The following is an 18,469-nucleotide window of genomic DNA, read 5'->3' as shown; positions in this document are numbered from 1 at the left end:
TAGATACATCTTGGTCTGTATGGACTATGTGACAAAGTGGTGTGAAGCCAAATCTCTAAATTGAGATGATGGCAATAGCATGACCCTGTTCCTGTATGAGAAAATCATCACCCATTTTGGAATTCCTCTAAAGCTTGTAATTGATAGAGGTGCTCACTTTCTCAACAATATTATGGAAGAATTGACAGAGCTATATAAGATTCGCCATCACAAGTCTACACCTTACTATCCTAGAGCCAATGGCCAAGTCAAAGTTATCAATGGCATGCTCTATTCAATTTTGAGGAGAACGATTGTTGCACATCATTGTGATTGGGACGATCGACTTACTAAGGCCCTTTGGGCTTACATAACCTCTCACAAGGTTGTTACAAGAGACAGACCCCTTTCTAGTTGATGTATGGTATAGAAGTTGTCTTTCTTGATGAACTTGAGCTACCCTCTTTACGCATGGCTATCAAAGAAGGCTTAGGAGATGACAAGTCCTTGCAGCAATGCCATCTCTTGCACCTAGAATGTTTGCACGAGACTTGCAAAATGGCCCTACAGTGCATGGAAGCCACACAAGCTCGCAGAAAGGCCTATCATGATATCTTTATCAAGCAGGAGCTCAAGGAAGGTGACTTTTAGACCTTGCCTATGATTCGTGATTTGGCAAATTTCTAGGAAATCTTCAACAATGATGGATGGGCCCCTATAAGATACTTGCTGTGTCAACTCTAATGGCTATGTCGTCCAAGACAATCGATACTACTGATGATTCCTTCCTGATTAATGGCTATTGCCTCAAAACATACTGCCCTCCTTGGGGGTCTTGACAATCCTCACCGATAGCTCCCTCATTCTTTGAACATCGGTCGGTATGAATTTACCTATTGCTCCTAATAACACTTCTACTGATCCCCAACATGGACTGATTTTGTTAACCCCTCACAGCCACCTTCCACCCCAACGTGGCTTCCTTTCTATTTCATTCAATAGAGGTGGTGAGGGTGGTTCTGATACATGATGTTTCTTCCATTCTCCTCTTTCAAAAGAAGAAAAATAACAAAAAGAGAGAGAAAAAAAACATATATCAATCATGGGAGAAAAGGACTGTAGTTAGGTTTGATTTTTGCTAGCTTAGTTATTTGTGTGACAGTTTGTTTTGTTATTTCATAATTGGATTTCTTGTGTTTGTATAGCTTAGGATTTGTTTCTATCATTTTGTTTGATTTGTGTGAAACTTGATAGGCTTGGTCGAGCTTGGACAGGTTGAAGTAGGAGTTTATCAATAGCTACCGAACATTGAGGAGCTAGATATGTTTTCTTGTCGAGACTTTTGCACATCACAGGGATTATGGGTTCACGAGCACTTCGTGTTGCACTTGTTGATGCACTGCACTCGGGGGTCGTCTCCTGTTCTTATCAAATACTTCCATGCCATGGGTTGGGATTATGCACGTTTTGCACCATCATTGAGCACTAGCACAGCATGAGGTCCGTTGCAGCTATATGTAGTAAGTTTTAGATGCACGCGCATATGAGACAGCACCTATCATTGAGCACGCACATTTCTTGCACGCACAATATTTGGGATGCTCATCACAAAGTTAGTAACCTCTGGTTGAGTGTGTAAGGAGGTTGGGTGAGTTAGAGGGTCGGGAAGGATGCCACCAATTGTGAGATGGGTTGTTCTTATTTGGTCAACATCTTGAGAATCATCATTTTCTAGAGTGATTGTGAGATTTTGGATGGGTGGAACGGAGTATATCATATCTTTTTTATGAGAGTTGAGAGGTGAGGATAAGGAATTTTAAATTAACAAGGAGTTTTGTTTGCATTTTGCATGATGCACGATCACATCTAGATAGGCTAGGCACAATTCTTCAAATGCATACATTATTTTTGTGTGAGCATGGATTGATTGATTGCATATCATGGATCCAACATTGCATATTTTTTCAAATCATGAATGATTGTGCACAGAGTTCATTTCAAAAAACCATATTCCTGCTAGGGCACATTGCATAAAAAATAGGTTCATATCCAGAGAATGTTTATTTTGAAGACTCAAGGATCAAAGGAAAAGATCAAATGTTTTACATCGTTAGCGAGTATTTCTTGAAGAAAAAGAAGACATGTATGCTGAAAGTGTGTGCAATTGCAAGAACAATAGGCCAAGGAAGGGAATAAGTCGTCCAAGATAAAAGATGGAGAAAAATGATGTGATTTACGAATATCAATATTTTGCCCATTTTTTATTATTTTTTGTAATTTTGTTCACGATGGCTTGTCAATCAGATGCGTTCCGATCGTTTTGAGTACCCAAACAACTATATTCAGAGTTCAAGTGATGAAGTTATGATCCAAACAAGTTGCAAACATGCATAGGGCAGAAAAAATGAAAATAGTGAAAAGCTATAGAAAAGCAAAAGCCAAAAGCTGAAAGCAAAAAAGCCTAATGTATGTGAGTGTGGATAGAAAACTATATAAGGAGATGAGAATGGAGAGTTAAGGGCCTTCCCCCTTGATTATAATTGTGTTTTGTGAGAGAGGAGAGTGGAGGGTCGCATGCTAGAGTGAGCTCTTGTCATGCCAATTTGGAAGTTGGAGCTTTTGGGTGTCAAAGTGCCAAGCATCGGCTCAAGGTTGTTAAGGTACGAGAATTTATTTCTATTGGTTTGTTTTCGAATTATTGGTATTTCCATTGTGTGGTTGTGTGATGCTCTACCCACATTCGGGTTTTTAGTTGTTTTGAGCTTCAAGAGACATTGTGTATTATCTTGTTTTCATGTGTGATTTGTGGTTTTTTGTCAAATATTTAAATTTTTATGTTGTGTTGTGCATTCGACAAAGTCAATTACTTTAACCAACACTCCTTAACGTCTCGTTATCAGGTTGTGAGTGAGGCTTTCTCTCGATCATCGCTCGCATAACATCGTGTTTCCATGTGAACGTGTCTTTTTCACTTTGGAATAGTGATTTGATCATACAGCCCTTTCCTATACCTTTCCTTTGACATTTTTCCATTTTACTACTCGTCATTTCAATGCAAAGTTTGTCCATTATTAATTTTTCCATAATTTTGGGTCTTCTCGTGTGTGTTTCTTGTCATTTTTCCATGTGAATCTGCCCTAGACACCTTGGAATTCAATTCTAGTTTGATAGCCCTATCCGACTTTCTCTCTTGCCCAATTTTCCTTTTTTCTTCATCTTGTTTTGGCTTACCGATTTTATTTTATTAAATTTTTTTGTGTGTTTTTGTCCTTCCTTTTCCTATTTTTCCCGTGTGAACACCCCCTAATGCCATTGGAACTATGGTCTTGATCTCCCAACCTTGTCCATAGGCTCCCCTTGAAATTTTTTCCTTTTATTGTGCTCCATTCTAATGCACCAATTTTCACGTTGTCAAGTGTTTTTTAGAAAACTGAAAAGCCCTTGTCAAATTGTAGTTAGGTTTGATTTTTGCTAGCTTACTTATTTGCGTGGCAGTTTGTCTTGTTATTTTGTAATTGGATTTTTTGTGTTTGTTTAGCCTAGAATTTGTTTGTGTCATTTTGTTTAATTTGTTGAGTGTGAAATTTGATAGCCTTGGTCAAGCTTGGTATTTTTTTGAACAGAATGAAGCTTGTGTTTGTCAATAGCTTCTGAACATTGAGGAATAAGGTATGTTTTCTTGTCGAGACTCTTGCGCATCACAGGGATTATGGGTTCATGAGCACTTCACATTGCACTTGTTGATACACTACACTCGGGGGTCGTCTCCTGATTTTCTCAAATACTTTCATGCCATGGGTTGGGATCATACACGCATTGCACCATCATTGAGCACTAGCACGGCATGAAGTCCGCTGCAACTATATGAAGTAAGTTTTAGATGCACGCGCACATGAGAGAGCACCTGTCATTGAGCATGCACATTTCTTGCACGCATGATATTTGGGATGTTCATCACAAAGTTAGGAACCTCTGGTTGAGAGTGTAAGGTGGTTGGGTGAGTTAGAGGGTCGTGAAGGACGCCATCAATTGTGAGAAGGGTTGTTTATATTTGTTCAATATCTTGAGGACCATCCTTTCTAGAGTGTTGGTGAGATTACGGGAGGGAGGAGTGGAGTATGTTATATCTTTTTGAAGAGAGTTGAGAGGTGACGATAAAGAATTTTAAATTAACAAGGAATTTTGTTTGCATTTTGCATGACGCACTAGTACATTTAGATAGGCTAGGCACAATTCTTCCAGTGCATCCATATTTTTTGTATGAGCATTGTTTGAATGGTAGCATGTCGCGGATTCGATCAATTGCATATTATTCTAAATCATGTATGGTTGTGCATGGAGTTCTCTTTCATAGCATATTCCTACTAGGACACACTGCATAAAAAACAGGTTCATATCTAGAGAATGTTTATTTTGAAGACTCAAGGATCAAAGGAAAATATCGTACATTTTACATCGTCGGCGAGTATTTCTTGAAGAAAAAGAGGACACGTGTGGTGAAAGTGTGTACAATTACAAGAACAATAGGCCAAGGAAGGGAATAAGTCGTCCAAGTTAAAAGATGGAGAAAAATGATGCAATTTACGAATGAAAACAAAAAATGAAAACAGAAAATGAGATTCGCCACCCAAATGCCTGGATTCGCCGCTGTCGCGCATCTCCATTGGGCGATGCTTGTGTCTCCCTTGCCTTCTTCCCCTGCAATGGTCAGCAGGACTACCGCCCCAATGTGTCCCTACCCATTCCCACCCCCCCCCCCCCCCCCCCCGGCTCGCCCATCCCATTGTGCCCTATCCCCCACCCACACTTTGCTCCATCCCACTCCCTCCAAGACCCCTCAAACCCCCTCACTATAACACCCCCACCCCATATTTTTTAAATTATCTTTAAAATAAACTTAATAAAACAAACCACACACACGCACACTTCAAAAAGGAAAAAAACCAACTAGACCCTCACCCGCCTCCACCTTTTTTTAAAAACATTTATTTCAATTTACCAAAAACCCAACTCAAATTAACCAAACCAAAAAAGAAACAAATATAAACATAATCGTACTAATCCTAATACTAATCACCTACACCACACCAACTTTTCCCTAACCTTTCCCCTCTTGATTTTTGACCCTCCACGTATCTTTCCTTCTTTCATGTATGACCACCCATCTCTGCTGTGTCACTCGTGTGTATTGCCCTTCTAAGGTTTTGTTTGCATGCGAGGTTTTGGACCTCGTTACGCGTGATGGTATTGTGGTCGTTCACGCACAAGGACACACGTGCGGGTTTTTCCATGGGGTGGTGCATTCACTATTGTTCTCATATAGCTGATATGCAACCGAGTTTTTTGTACATTTTTTTGAATTTTTAATATTTCAAAATTAACACTTTAGAAAACACATTAGACATTACAAAAACCCATTAAAAACCATAAAATTTCCAAATAAATACAAAAAATTTTGAAAATTTTTCCAAAATAATTTTAGATTCAAAAAAATTTCTTAGTTGAAAATGCCAATAAAAATAAGAGAAATGCTAAAAATGTACGATTTTATGAGAATTTACAAAAAAAATACTTGAAAAGTTGTTTGAAAATCAAGAAAATTTCCTAAAATTTTTTAAAAAGCATACTAATTACATTTTTGAATCATTAACATATTTTAGAATTATTAAAATTCATTGAAAACTAATTAATTGAATAATAAATCTTTATTAAACATGCAAAATTCTTTTTTAACTCCAAAAAATGGCTAAAAATTTTCCAAAAAATCCATTAGACTTTGTGCTTAGCTTTCAACCTACATTGTTAAATGAACAGAAGAAAAAAACATATTAATCACACATCCATATCAAAATAGATTAAGAAAAATGACAAAAAAAAAAACCTCATAGAAAAATCCCAAATTGACAAACCAACCGAAACACACAGTATACACAAATTCAACACATTTCATGGACATAATTGAATAAAAATATTAGGAAAAAATATATATAATTTATTGAAATTATTTGCCATGGTGTTTGGTTTATTTCATTTTCATTGGCAAAAATTTTCAGCTCATTGGATTTTGTTGTTGAATTCTATTGTGGTTGCATCAACTCCGTTTACTAATAACACATTCAGACTATACTTGTATACACACCTCCAAGTACTCCATTCTTTTCTTTATTTTCCTTTTTTCATAGACATCATAAATAATTATTAAAATTGAACTAGTTGATCACATTTTCCACGTACGTTCGCACTAAACACACCTTTAACTTAAGTAAAAAGAACCAGTTGTTCAAGAAGCATGCGCTTCGTGCACCAAACACACTTATTAATTTGTAATTAAAAAATCCATATTCTTTCATATTATGAGTAAATTCTACCCCAAGGTAGGTAGCTAATTTCATCATGATTCTATATCAGGGATCTCTTATGGCTACCCCAACACTCCCTTTATTATTGGCCTCTTGGATACTCCATCAAAATATATTGTATAAAACCATAAAGGGTTCATGTATCCAACCATCTTCTTCAACTCCTTTATTTGTAACTAGATAATCAAAATTCAACATATTTAGAGGATGAACCAAAGACTCTATCCCACCTTCTTCATTGAATCCAACATGGATACTCATCAAAACTCTTAAGTACTGATGGCAGAAGACTTTGATCTCCCAAAAAAATGTCCCATCCTCTTTCTCAATCATTTTATAACATTTTCTCCACCAAACAAGTGTTCCTTGGTGGTATCTTTATTCTAGATATGGGTGTTCTAAGTTGGGATTAGCTGCCCCATCAACCAACATTTAGCCTCTTTTGTAGGCTTCAAAGAAATCAAGCCTTGACCTACAAGATAGTCATCTTATTAGTATGCCTAAAGATAATAAGGTTTAATCTTATCTAGATTAACCTTGTTTCTAAACTCCACTCCTTACAAATCTGCTCGTAATGCTATGGACTTATTTTTCCCGATTTTGTGGAGATAATCCCACTTAGGTTCTAGTTTCACCAAAAATTTCCCCTAAGTGCATCATAATATAAAACTAATTTCCCTTTCTTAAAGGTATACTTCTGTGTCATGAAGGTACTTCATTCAATGCTTAGCTACCTCCTGATGTAAGAGACTCTACAATTTGAGCTCATCAAGGTGTGCTAAAGTTGTAAAGTGCTCAAAGAGTGCATTTTTGTTCCCCAAAGAATGGTTAATCAAATCTTATAGTCAATAACTTGATCTCTAGGGGTAGTACACACTCCTCGCCATAAACTAACTTGAATGGGGTGTGGCCAATAGCTCGCTTAAAGGTTGTATTATACACCCACACAACCACACATAGCTTCTTATCCCAATCTCCTTTCTTCTTTGATACTATCTTTGATAGAGTATCCACAAGCTATTTCCTGGTACTTTCAACCTTCTCATTTTCCTATGGATTATAGGGTGTTGTTTTATTGTGTTTAATCTGCCATGCTTCAACCAAGCTCGTAATCACCTTATTAAAAAATGGATTTCGTCAACACTGACTCCTTTGGCATACCAAATCAGTAGATAATCTAAACAAGCAAGAAGCTGGCACTCTCCTTTGTATCGTCCTTCCTCGTCACTCGTGCTTCGGACCACTTTGTAAAATAATCAGTTGTTTGCCACTACGATATACCTCTTCTATGTAGAGGATGATATGGATCTACTGGAAGTAGATGGTTCAAAAATCCTCTACTTTATTGGTCATGTGTGTCCATTTGGACCTCCATGCCAATTGGCAATGATCCATGAAACTCTTGTATCATATCATCCATATAATGCACAATGTATTGAGTCATAGAATATCTCAATTGTCAATCCAATGTGCTTATTAAGATTTACATGCTATGTGGCTATATCCTTGTGACAATTACTCTATAGTATCCACGTTTTATACAATGTATTGAGTCAAATCAGACTTCTATTCATTATAATGAAATTTATTTTGGTGGAATTCTCAGAGTATTATTGTGCTATTCTTTCTGTTATATTTCATGTAAATGATATGATTAAAGTGATGCCTGGAAATTGAATCTATACTTTGTGCTGATGTACATATCCATATGCATTTCAATATCAATGTTTGTATTTGTTTACAAAAGTGTAAACATATCTTAATGCCATGTTGATTTGTATGGCATATTGGTGATTACTAGAAAAACTTAAAATGCTTATTGTTTAGGGGTTAATACATACTTCTTTACATTTAATGCCTAGATTATAATTCGTGAGAGAAGAACAAGCATTCTCTCAATAGAAGTATGTAACATAAAAGATAAAGAAGGGAATTAGATCACTGATACCTATCATTGCTTGTCTTGGGTACATATGCATCTAAGTATGAAGAAAGGGAGCTTTCATGGTGAAAGCATTTGCAATTACAGATGTATCAAAGCATTGAAAGGGTACAATTTTAGCTCTCAAACAAAGGGCATGATTCTCACCTTGTAATAGAGGTGTTGGTACAACATGTATTCATGAAAAAACAAATACATATTGCACCCACAGTGCCCTTTCAATGAAACATTGCAACCAATAAGTATTTGCAACTCATTGAGAATGAGAAATTTCATGATATCTATGTAACTACTTGTCTTGTATTTAAAGAATATACCCTTCGGATTGCTATGAGTGGCAAAATGTTGAGAGTTTCACATGTTCTTTTAAGTGTTACCACCTCAAATTTGGTAGATTTCTCTTTGAGGGGCGTACAGCTAAGTAGCTCATAGGACCTTGTTTTTTTCTATGACTCCAAGTACATATTTCCCAAGGGGGGTCAGGAATATGGAACCCTTGAGTCTATGCACATACCGAATCACAATAGCATAGAATGACCATTGTGTAATAGTGACATTTTGCACATGTAGCATAAAATTTTTTGCATACATATTGAACTCTATGAAGCTAAGCACTAGCTCAAAGAATGTACATCTAAGCTCGTTCATACCAATTGCAATTTTTGCACATATATTCAAGGAATGTAAAGGTTTGAGACATACCAAAAGCACATATGTCATAAAAAGTGCATCAAAGGATTATGTAACAAGGATTCTAAGCAAAACCTGGACAAAAAAGTGACTCATAAACTTGACACAATGGAGTGTCGAGTCACAATAAGGGACATAGCTTTCAAGTACATTTTTTCTCTCTTAGTTGACTGTTATCTTACTCTGGGATGGATCAGTTAACTTTCATTTCCAATTACAAGTACTTTGCCACACAACAGACTTTATGCCTAGTGTTTAAGTATTGTAGATGGAGGATGCTCAAGGGTGAATGGTTGTGCCTTGATCAAGACATGCATGAAAGTGCAGTTGTGGATGTTACTATCATTTGTGAAGGCCGTGAGCTGTAAGTGTTGCAAATGGCAGATGATTGGCCCTTGAGTATAATGCGCCAGGAAATTATAATGTTAATGTAGAATCTACCTGCTAGCTTCTATTTTAAACTAGATGATAGAAAAATTCGAAGCCTAGTTGAGGATACTGTTACTAGTGAAAAGTGTGTGGCTCCACATGTTTTAGAAATTGTAGAGTCTCCTAAAAATCCCAACAACACAAGTTGTAATATCCAACACTTGAAAATTTTGGATTTTTTTGGCCAATGGAATATTTTTGCTTGCAAACTTGCAATATTTAAAAATTATAGTATTTATGCAAAATCATACACTTGCTATACACTTTCCACATCGACACATTTATATATGCATGTGAACTTTATAAAGGGGTTAAGTAAAGTCATAACCAAATATCGTATGCGAACAACCCTTAATGGTTTAAAACTTAAGGTTTTTAAGGTAGAACTAGTAAATTAGTTCTTGTTTCATTGTTTCATTTCACGCTTTCTCTCTTCATCTCTTTACATCCACCACATCTCTCCTACCTACTACAATGGATGCTTCTGCACACTTTGACAAGTGGATCCACGAGACTATCTTTTCCAGGCAAGGTGACACTCTCATCACTAGATCCCCCTGTAATATACCAAACACTACCAACCACGCGTGAACCCCCCTTTCATAAGTAGTGGGGATAACAATATTGCAATTTTTATAATTTAGTAGGATATCGCAAATTTTTTTTCTTATCCCCCCCAGCCGACTGTCGTGCTGGAGGGGGAGGGGAATAGAATGCATGAAAAAGCTCCTCGGTGGAGCTCGGTGGCGTCAAGATGCAATGGCACGGCCACACAGGGGAGGGAGGATCCCCGTCCCCTTACATATATAAAAGGGAGGGGGGGGAATGCATAGAAAAAAGAGGGAGTGAGGCGTTGTCATTATCAGTGTTACTACATGCTGTTGCAAGAGGGGAGAGGCTAAGAAGGAGTGGAGGTGTCGAGTGTCACCAGGCCATTGTCGACCTCTACCATTGTAGTGCGCGCCCCACCTCATCAGCACGCTATTGAATCATCTACTTTTTCCCTGCCTACCCACGTGTAGAAGCTTCTAGAAGCTTCTAAAGGGCTTCATAAGCCCCCTTTCACCCCCCCCCCCCCCCAAGGTCCTTGTTATTCCCCTGTTTTTAAAATCCCCCTACGGACCCCTTAGACCCCCTTTCCCATAGCCTTTAAGGCTACCCCTTTTCCCCCCTAGAAACTTTCCCTCAGGCCTCTATAAGCCTCTATAAGTCTCTTCCTTCCCGGATCTTAAATCCCTTTAAGGGCGCCCTTAGGCCATGCAAAAATAACCCATCTAGCTCTCCCATACCTTGTTTTTTTCCCACACACAAAAGAAAGGAGAATGTTGAGGGTTTTTTTGACACCTTCCTTTCCCACTCAAAAGCCCTCGTAAACACAATATTAGTGAGTTTGGGAATCTCCCAATTCCCATTTTTTGAATACTAAAAGGTGGCACCCGGATAACATGCTCATAAGTTTCTCAAAACCATATGATGTGACCTATCATTGGAAAGCACTTGAAAAATGGAATCTATTGAGCTATAGAGCGCTTGATTTGAAGTTGTAGTGTTCTAGTTATGACAAATCCAAAGATTTGACCACATGTCCCAAACTTATGGGAAATTCCCATATTCCCCAATATGGTGCTCGTAAGGGATTCCACACCTTTTATCCCCCGTTCATGTGAGTCTTTACAAAGGCCATTAAGCCTTCCCCATGGCTTTAATGGGTCTTAGTCGTGAAAGATTTTAAAACACCCCCTTTCGAATTTCCTACTTCAAGGAGGAAGCCTTCCAAAACTGCTTTCAACGGACGGTGCAAGTTATTGCAAAAGGGAGACACGATGGAATTTCAAAAAAAAAGAGTTGTAAAGCTGCATCCACAATGGAGAGACTGCATTTGCAATGCCTCCTAAGAAAGCCCAAGGCGTAGTCGCAAGAGGATCGTCTCCTAGCATCCACGTAGACATCTCACCCCAAGTCCAGGTTTTCCTTCCTAATTTTGAATTGGTATTGTTAAAATTCAATCGTGCAAGGATAATTGTTGGAAATAGGATGCATTTTTTTGTCTTAAATGCTTTAGAAAAATTAGCTCATGACGGAGGAATTTAGTCGTTAATATTTTCAATAAAACAAGCAAAATAAAGGCCGCATAAATGCATTTCTAGTAAATAGCTTTATGTAGTGCAATGAATTAAAATTAGATTAATGTCCATTGTTATAGAACAGAATTAAAATAGTATACCTCATTTAAACATGGAAGTATAAACTGGATATCGCATTATTAACCCATATCCTCTTTGCAAATTGAATCATCATGGAAAGTGCTAGGAATCCTTAGGAAAGTGCAAGGTATGAAATGATTCTTACGATGCATAACACTAGGCAATTATCGTTTGTCAACTCCATAAGTTATCAAGTAAAAGGTTGCTTGTTTAGCATGAATTTCATTCGCAAGTTATAAGAAGATTAGTTGAATTAACTTAACCTATGCCTGACCTTAATCGATAAGTTAAGGTTGAAAAATCAATTTACACATAGACAATAAGTCATGTGTTTATGAAATGTTAATGTAACTATCTTCAAGAGTTAAACAAATTGGCACAAACCTAAAAACCTAAACCTCGGAGTACTCGTTTGGAATGAGTTAAATTCCAAGAAATTCACTAGGAATTAATACGTAACCTAATCGTCACGTATGGCTAAAACTAAAATTCCTATACCCTAAATACTTGCCCACATTCATCGAAATGTAGGGACAGTGAAACATATTTGGAAAGTGAACTAGGGTTTGTCCCTAAGAACCTTACAAGATGGAACTTGGAACCCTAGGACTAATGATGTTAGCCTAATGTAATCATGAATAGATTGTTTCGTGACTCCTTTCAATGAGTAGAATAAGTCTCATAGTTCAATGCGACACTTGCGCAGCAAGTGCGGAGTCACAGGATCTTGTGATTGGATCACAAGGGAATGGCCAAATTCTCACAATGAGGTTGGCAGGTCCTTATGAGAGTGATCTTGCAAGAGGATGAGTAATCATCCTAATTTAGTATCTTTCTTGAGTAAATATAATTTCTTGGAGCAAAGGACAAACCAATAAATTGGTATAACATATGAACTTAAGGTATTGACCAAGTCGGGTTAGTAGGGTACTCCCTAACCCAGGATATAGGGAACTTGCCAAGTCGCAAGTCATCCCAAATCGAGTGCTGGACACATTCGAAAGGAAGGATTCATTCCTTAGCAGTTTGCCAACAAAAGCGACCAATGGATATGTTTGTGCTTGTTACAAATTTAAGAGCACTATTTGGCTTTGTTTGATCAATGAATTAAAAGATAAATGGATATCTAATACTTCAGGTTGAAGGCCTGAAGGGAGAGGCAGCTTCAGTTACCCCCGACTGCCTGCCTGTGACCCTAACCAAGGGGGTTGTTAACCGCACCGGGAAAGTGGACCGAACCCACCGTGAGAGGTCTCTCCGTTGAGCGCTACTTGGAGAAAGAGGATGCTTGGGTACCAGGGGGGCTCTGGCCGTAAATCCCTCGCCTTCCAAGCCTTGCAAACGTGACTCGGGATTGGATCTCGACGCCCACATACTAGTCTACGGGCAGAAACTTGGATTGGTAATCCCTATGGATTGCTGGATAGCCTTCGGGCAGATTGTGGATAAGCCTACGGGCTGGACTTTTTGTATTTCAAAGATAAATATGATAACCTATTAATAAGGAACTTGTTTGACATTGTTTTTCTATGTCAAGTGATATGATTACATGAAAGAACCAATGCCTAACGGGCTAATTAAAGGAGCTGATTGTTACATGTCCAACTAAATGTGCTAGGTAATTAAATAACTAAAACAACCCGAGGAAAGTGCGAAGGATGGGCCATAGGTCCGTCCTACGGATGGGTGGTCACGGTTGGTCGAGAACTTTTCTCAAATCACGATGGACAGCAATAAGGTCGTCAAAGAATACAAACAACAAAAGTGTTGACCTAGAATTATGATTGATCCCGATTTACGCTATTTTAGGGGAACGGAATGGGACTATGCCTTATGGCAGAGAGGTTGAGCTTTGCATCCCTCACGTTTCCCATTCTCCTTGAACCAAGTGCAATGTGAATCCGCTTTGGACTTGGCATTTCTGCGTAAAGTAGTTCGCTTGGGTCCGACGCTAGTTGCCGTTAGGAAATGACCAATAAGGAAAACCCTAATTCAGGTCGATCCTAAGTGGGAACGGCCGAAATACTTCCGCTACGTGGCAGACGCAAAAATCCCTAGATCGCAAAACCCCGTAACATTCCATGGGAGTGCCGGGCAGAGCTTTCTAGACATCCTTTCCAATGGACTGCTAAGACGTGTCCTGAAGATACAAGTGGACACGTTACAGTTGGTATCAGAGCCAACCAACAACGGAATTGTTTTTTATGAAATCTTAATAAGATAAAGTAAAGCAAATGTTGCTGTCCAAACATTTCCTTACTTTCAATACTATCTTGTAGAATTACAAAGCATGGAACAAGTTCTTGGTATTCCGCATCATGTTTATGACTGCAATGTATTCTCCGCATTATCAACAAAGGGTTGAGATAATGAACATCCTAGAGCAAATCTATAATCCATTGCCTTTGTACATGGAACGAAGATGGATGGGTGCCTCAAGAATCTACTATATAGCCGCCCATTGGTTTGCTTATCCACAAACCAACCTAAAGAGGAACAAGTGGTTGGAAGACCTGAAAGTCGTGAAGCTGTTCATTTTTGTGGAAGCTCACGTAAACTCAACTTTACATATTCGAGGTTGGAAGGTTGAGATGAACTCATATGTATATGAGGAAGTAACCCGTGTGATCCCTGCCGACAGGATTAAAGTGTTGGGGTGCCATGAGAAGAATGGGTTTCAAAGGAAAGGATACCCCGAACTTCCAATGACTTACCGATTTCTGAAGATCCATGACCCAAAACTATACTATTATACAGTTCCTGTAGATAAATGTAATAGAACATTGTTCTCCCCAAAATAAATGTAACACTTGGCTTATCATCGCAAGAAATGTTGTATTCCGAAAGGGCTATGCCCATATAGATACAAATAAGACTTCTTTTTATCAAAGTCTGATTGTGCATGAGAATTGATAAAAAGTTAAGTAATTACATTACTTGCGTGATAGAAGAAATGGAGATGTAATATAAATCAATAACGATTATCGTGTAATAACATTAAGAAACCTTTATCTAGGCACAACCCCAGGTACAGGTTCCTAGTTCCCCTCCTACATCAAGTAATGTTGTAATCCAAGAGAAGAAGTTTCTTCTCAAGCAGATTAAGCCGCCTGAGTTTGACGGGAGAGGCAAGTCCGTCCAAGCTTATGTTGAAATTTGGATTGAATCCATGGAGAATTACTTCGAAGCAGTCGATACTGCACCCGCCAATCAGGCTATGCTCGCCAAGCTAAAGCTCACCGGCGAAGCCAGGCTTTGGTGGAAGCAATGGTACAGGGATCAAGGGATCGCGGAGGGATCCGTTACCTGGGAGAAGCTGAAGAAAGCCATGCAAGGAAGATACCTACCACCTGCATATCCCACGTATAAAATGAATGAGTTCTACGAGCTAAAACATCTGGGGCTCACTCTTGACGCATACTACTCTAAATTCGTCTCACTTTTAAAGTATGCACCACAGATGGACATGACACAGTAGGTGTCCAAATTTTGTGCTGGTTTGAATCCACCAGTAAATACCCGTCTCCAATCTATGCGTCCCTCAAATCTTCAGGACGCCCTCATTCGAGTGGCACCTATAATTCAAGAGGTGCAAGCTAGACCAAGGGGTAACAAAGCTTGGTCTTATAATGACCAGAACAGAGGAGCATTCAAGCCTCAAATGAAGAGAGTTCAAGGTCATAATCAGGGACAAAGGAAGAAAGCAAGGACTAATAATGTCAACAACTTTGTTCCTACTCAAAGCAATGGCCGAAACCTGCGTTGTTTCCACTACAATGAGCCCGGTCATTTCAAAAGGCAATGTCCCAAACTTGGAGGAGGACATTGCCAAGCACCTTTTCAAGGAACGAGCCATGGTCAAGGAGCTGCTACTCGAGGCAGAGGAAGAATCGCCTACATTGCCAATAGGCAAATGTGCGAAGAAGAAGAAGAAGAAGAAGATCTGACCATGGAAGTAGAGTTTGAAAGGGCGACAGTCCATGCCGCTCTACACAAGAAAGGGCCAAATCGCCAGTTCTCGGTGATTTAGACACCGTTGGACTATCAAGGTAAAAGTTTCAAGACCTTGATTGATTGTGGCAGTACACATTCCTTTATCTCACCAGCTTGTGCAAAAAGAATAGGAATAGCCACAGTAGAAGCACCTATCTTGCTTGTGGAATTGGCAAATGGTCGTGAGGTTACTTGTACCAGGCAAACTGCTAAGGTGGAATTCTTTCTGGGAGGAAAGAAGACTTTAGTAAAATTCAGAGTCATGAATTTAGGTATCCATGAGTGTCTACTCGGAATGGATTGGCTTAAGCCTAATGATGTCCACATTCATTGTGGAAAGGGTCAAGTTTCCTTTCGAAACTCTAAAAGGGAATTAATCACAACTCAAGGTAAGGCTAGAGTGCTAAAAATCCAATCGGCCAAAGTATCTCGGATCATAAAAGGAGTCAAAAAAGGATTACTTGTCTACTTAATTAAGCTCAACAAGTTAGATCAGAAGCAAGAGTCTAGTGAAGGACCTTCTTGGCTAAAGAAATACAAGAGTGTATTTCTTGAAGAGTTGACTGAACTCCCGCCTCAAAGAGAAGTGGATCATGAGATTAAGTTAGTACCAGGAGCTGCGCCAATTGCAAAGAGACCTTATAGAATGTCCATACCTAAAGGAATTGAGCTGAAGGAACAACTTAAGCAACTACTAGATCAGGGCTACATCCGGCCTAGCAGTTCACCATGGGGAGCTCCAGTACTATTCCAGAAAAAGAAAGATGGAACACTTCGACTATGTATTGATTACCGAGGATTGAATCAATCAATGGTCAAGAACAAGTACCCTATTCCTAGAATAGATGAGCTTCTTGATCTGATGCCAGGAGGCATATTCCACGGTGGATTCCGTGAGGTTTTACGGTGGATTCCATAAACTTAGATGACCGGGGCTCATACGCAAAGAGGATTCTTTGTGCGAGAAGTTGATGGGGACGCCTGTCCTTTTCGGGTGTTTCATTAATTTAGTGTGTACATGGGTGATTCCATAGCGGGTGATTCCGCAAAATGCATATTAAATTAATAAACGTTTATGAGTTTAGAGTGCGCACTCGTAATAAATTAAGGTTAGGATTTATATCTAACCAGTTGATTTATTTATATAGCTGAAGACTGCTAGGTATTCACTTTTGTCGGTTTAATTGTGTTATTTTACTAACGATTGTGAATGCTTCAGTTGATGTGTAGAGATAGCAGCAGTGCGGAGGAAAGCATTGGAGTCTAGCGGGTTTTCGATCTTTGGACTATATTTTGTTAGGCGCCACGCCTATATTTTGTTATGTCTATAGAGACATCGATTATTTATTATTATTTTGTATGCGCTTATGCGCCTGGATATGTTATTTCTATTTGGACATTGAGATTGGGCGTGCCAGACACTATGGGCACCGTCCATTAGCTTTATTTTCTTATTTTTGGTAGAAAGCAAACTCAAAAGCTAAAAGCTTGTCATATTTTTGTAATTGGGCTATTTTTTAGCATAAAGATTGGAAATATACATTAAATACATGCTTTGTGAAGCGCTCACACAAGGCATGGGGGAGATTGAACCCAATTTGTCTCTTGTCTCATGTCATGCTTGCTTTTACATTGGTTTTTGTGCTAAAAAGTAGAGTACTTTGTTCTTGGGGACCTTTGGGAATTCACTACGTGAGCTACCTGCGTCCGATCTGCGCACTAGTGGTATCAGAGCGGAGCAGAGATCAAGGGCTTCCAATCGCTACCAATCTCGGGCGAAGGCGGAGCTCCAGGAATAAATGGCCTCTACAGTCAATCTCGTCGCGAACCCTCGATACAGGCAGACTTCTGGCGATCAAGAACCTCTATTTCCACTGTCAGATCGCGAAGGACCACTCTCTGCAGGCGGAGGACCACTCCCTCATCTCCATGAATAAGTCGTGATAAACAGTAAGAAGCCATATCTCTTTCTTCAAAAAAAAGCTTAGTTTAAAAGCTTAAAACAAAGCTTAAGAAGCTTATTAAGCTTCCAATCTACAAATCGATCAGCAAGGGAAGCCCCCGAAAATCACGCGCAGTCAAAACGCCCCCCCCCCCTCCACGAATTCACGACGTGCTGCCATACTTCTTCCTTATTCAAGCTTATTAAGCTTAAGCTTAATTCATTAAGCTTAAGTTACTTCAACCTCTGCAAGTCAGTGAAGGCAAACAAGTCTGCAAACTCCGGGTCTCGCACTCCAGAAGACAAGTTCAGTAAGTCACTTGGAATCAAGTCCTGCAAGTTTTGCAAGTCGGCTAAGTTCAGCAAGTCAACAACCCTGCAAGTCTGTTAAGTCTGCAACTCTGCAAGTCAAACTAAATCAGAACTGACTAGTGCTTAAAACTCATAGAAGACTTGTTCGTATGCAAAAACTCTGAACTGGAAAGTTGTTCGCAGCAAGCTGTTTTACCTATCTACAAGTTCGTTGAAGTACTTTCAGCAAACGGAGACAGAAATATTTCAGAATTTCTGAAAATTGAAGAAGAAAATACCCAAAAATACATAGCCTTGTAACCCCAAATTTGAGCTACGCTCATCCCGCTAACTGATTTTGAGTGAGAAAGGTTTGTTGAGTTTTACAGGATGACTACCCCACATATGGATGATCCTATGGCTGAAGACGACCTACCCGAGCCTACCATGGAACAAAAGCTGGATCTTATCATGTTACAATTGGACGAAGAGCGAAGAGCTAGGCAAGCCTTGCAAGCGCAATTGACAAAGCTACAAGGAGCGTCCACTGATAAAGAAGAACCTCAAGCTGAAGATCCGATTCGCCGTACCATCGATGCCACTCTTGAAGCACAAACCATTCGCAAGGAATCCAAGATAA

This window comes from Lygodium microphyllum, chromosome 15 (genome assembly GCF_053477565.2).
Source record: "Lygodium microphyllum isolate KBCC chromosome 15, Lygodium_microphyllum_v1.1.10, whole genome shotgun sequence".
NCBI lineage: Eukaryota > Viridiplantae > Streptophyta > Polypodiopsida > Schizaeales > Lygodiaceae > Lygodium > Lygodium microphyllum.
The sequence above is the reverse complement of the archived record's forward strand: the minus strand, read 5'-3'. Positions refer to the sequence as shown.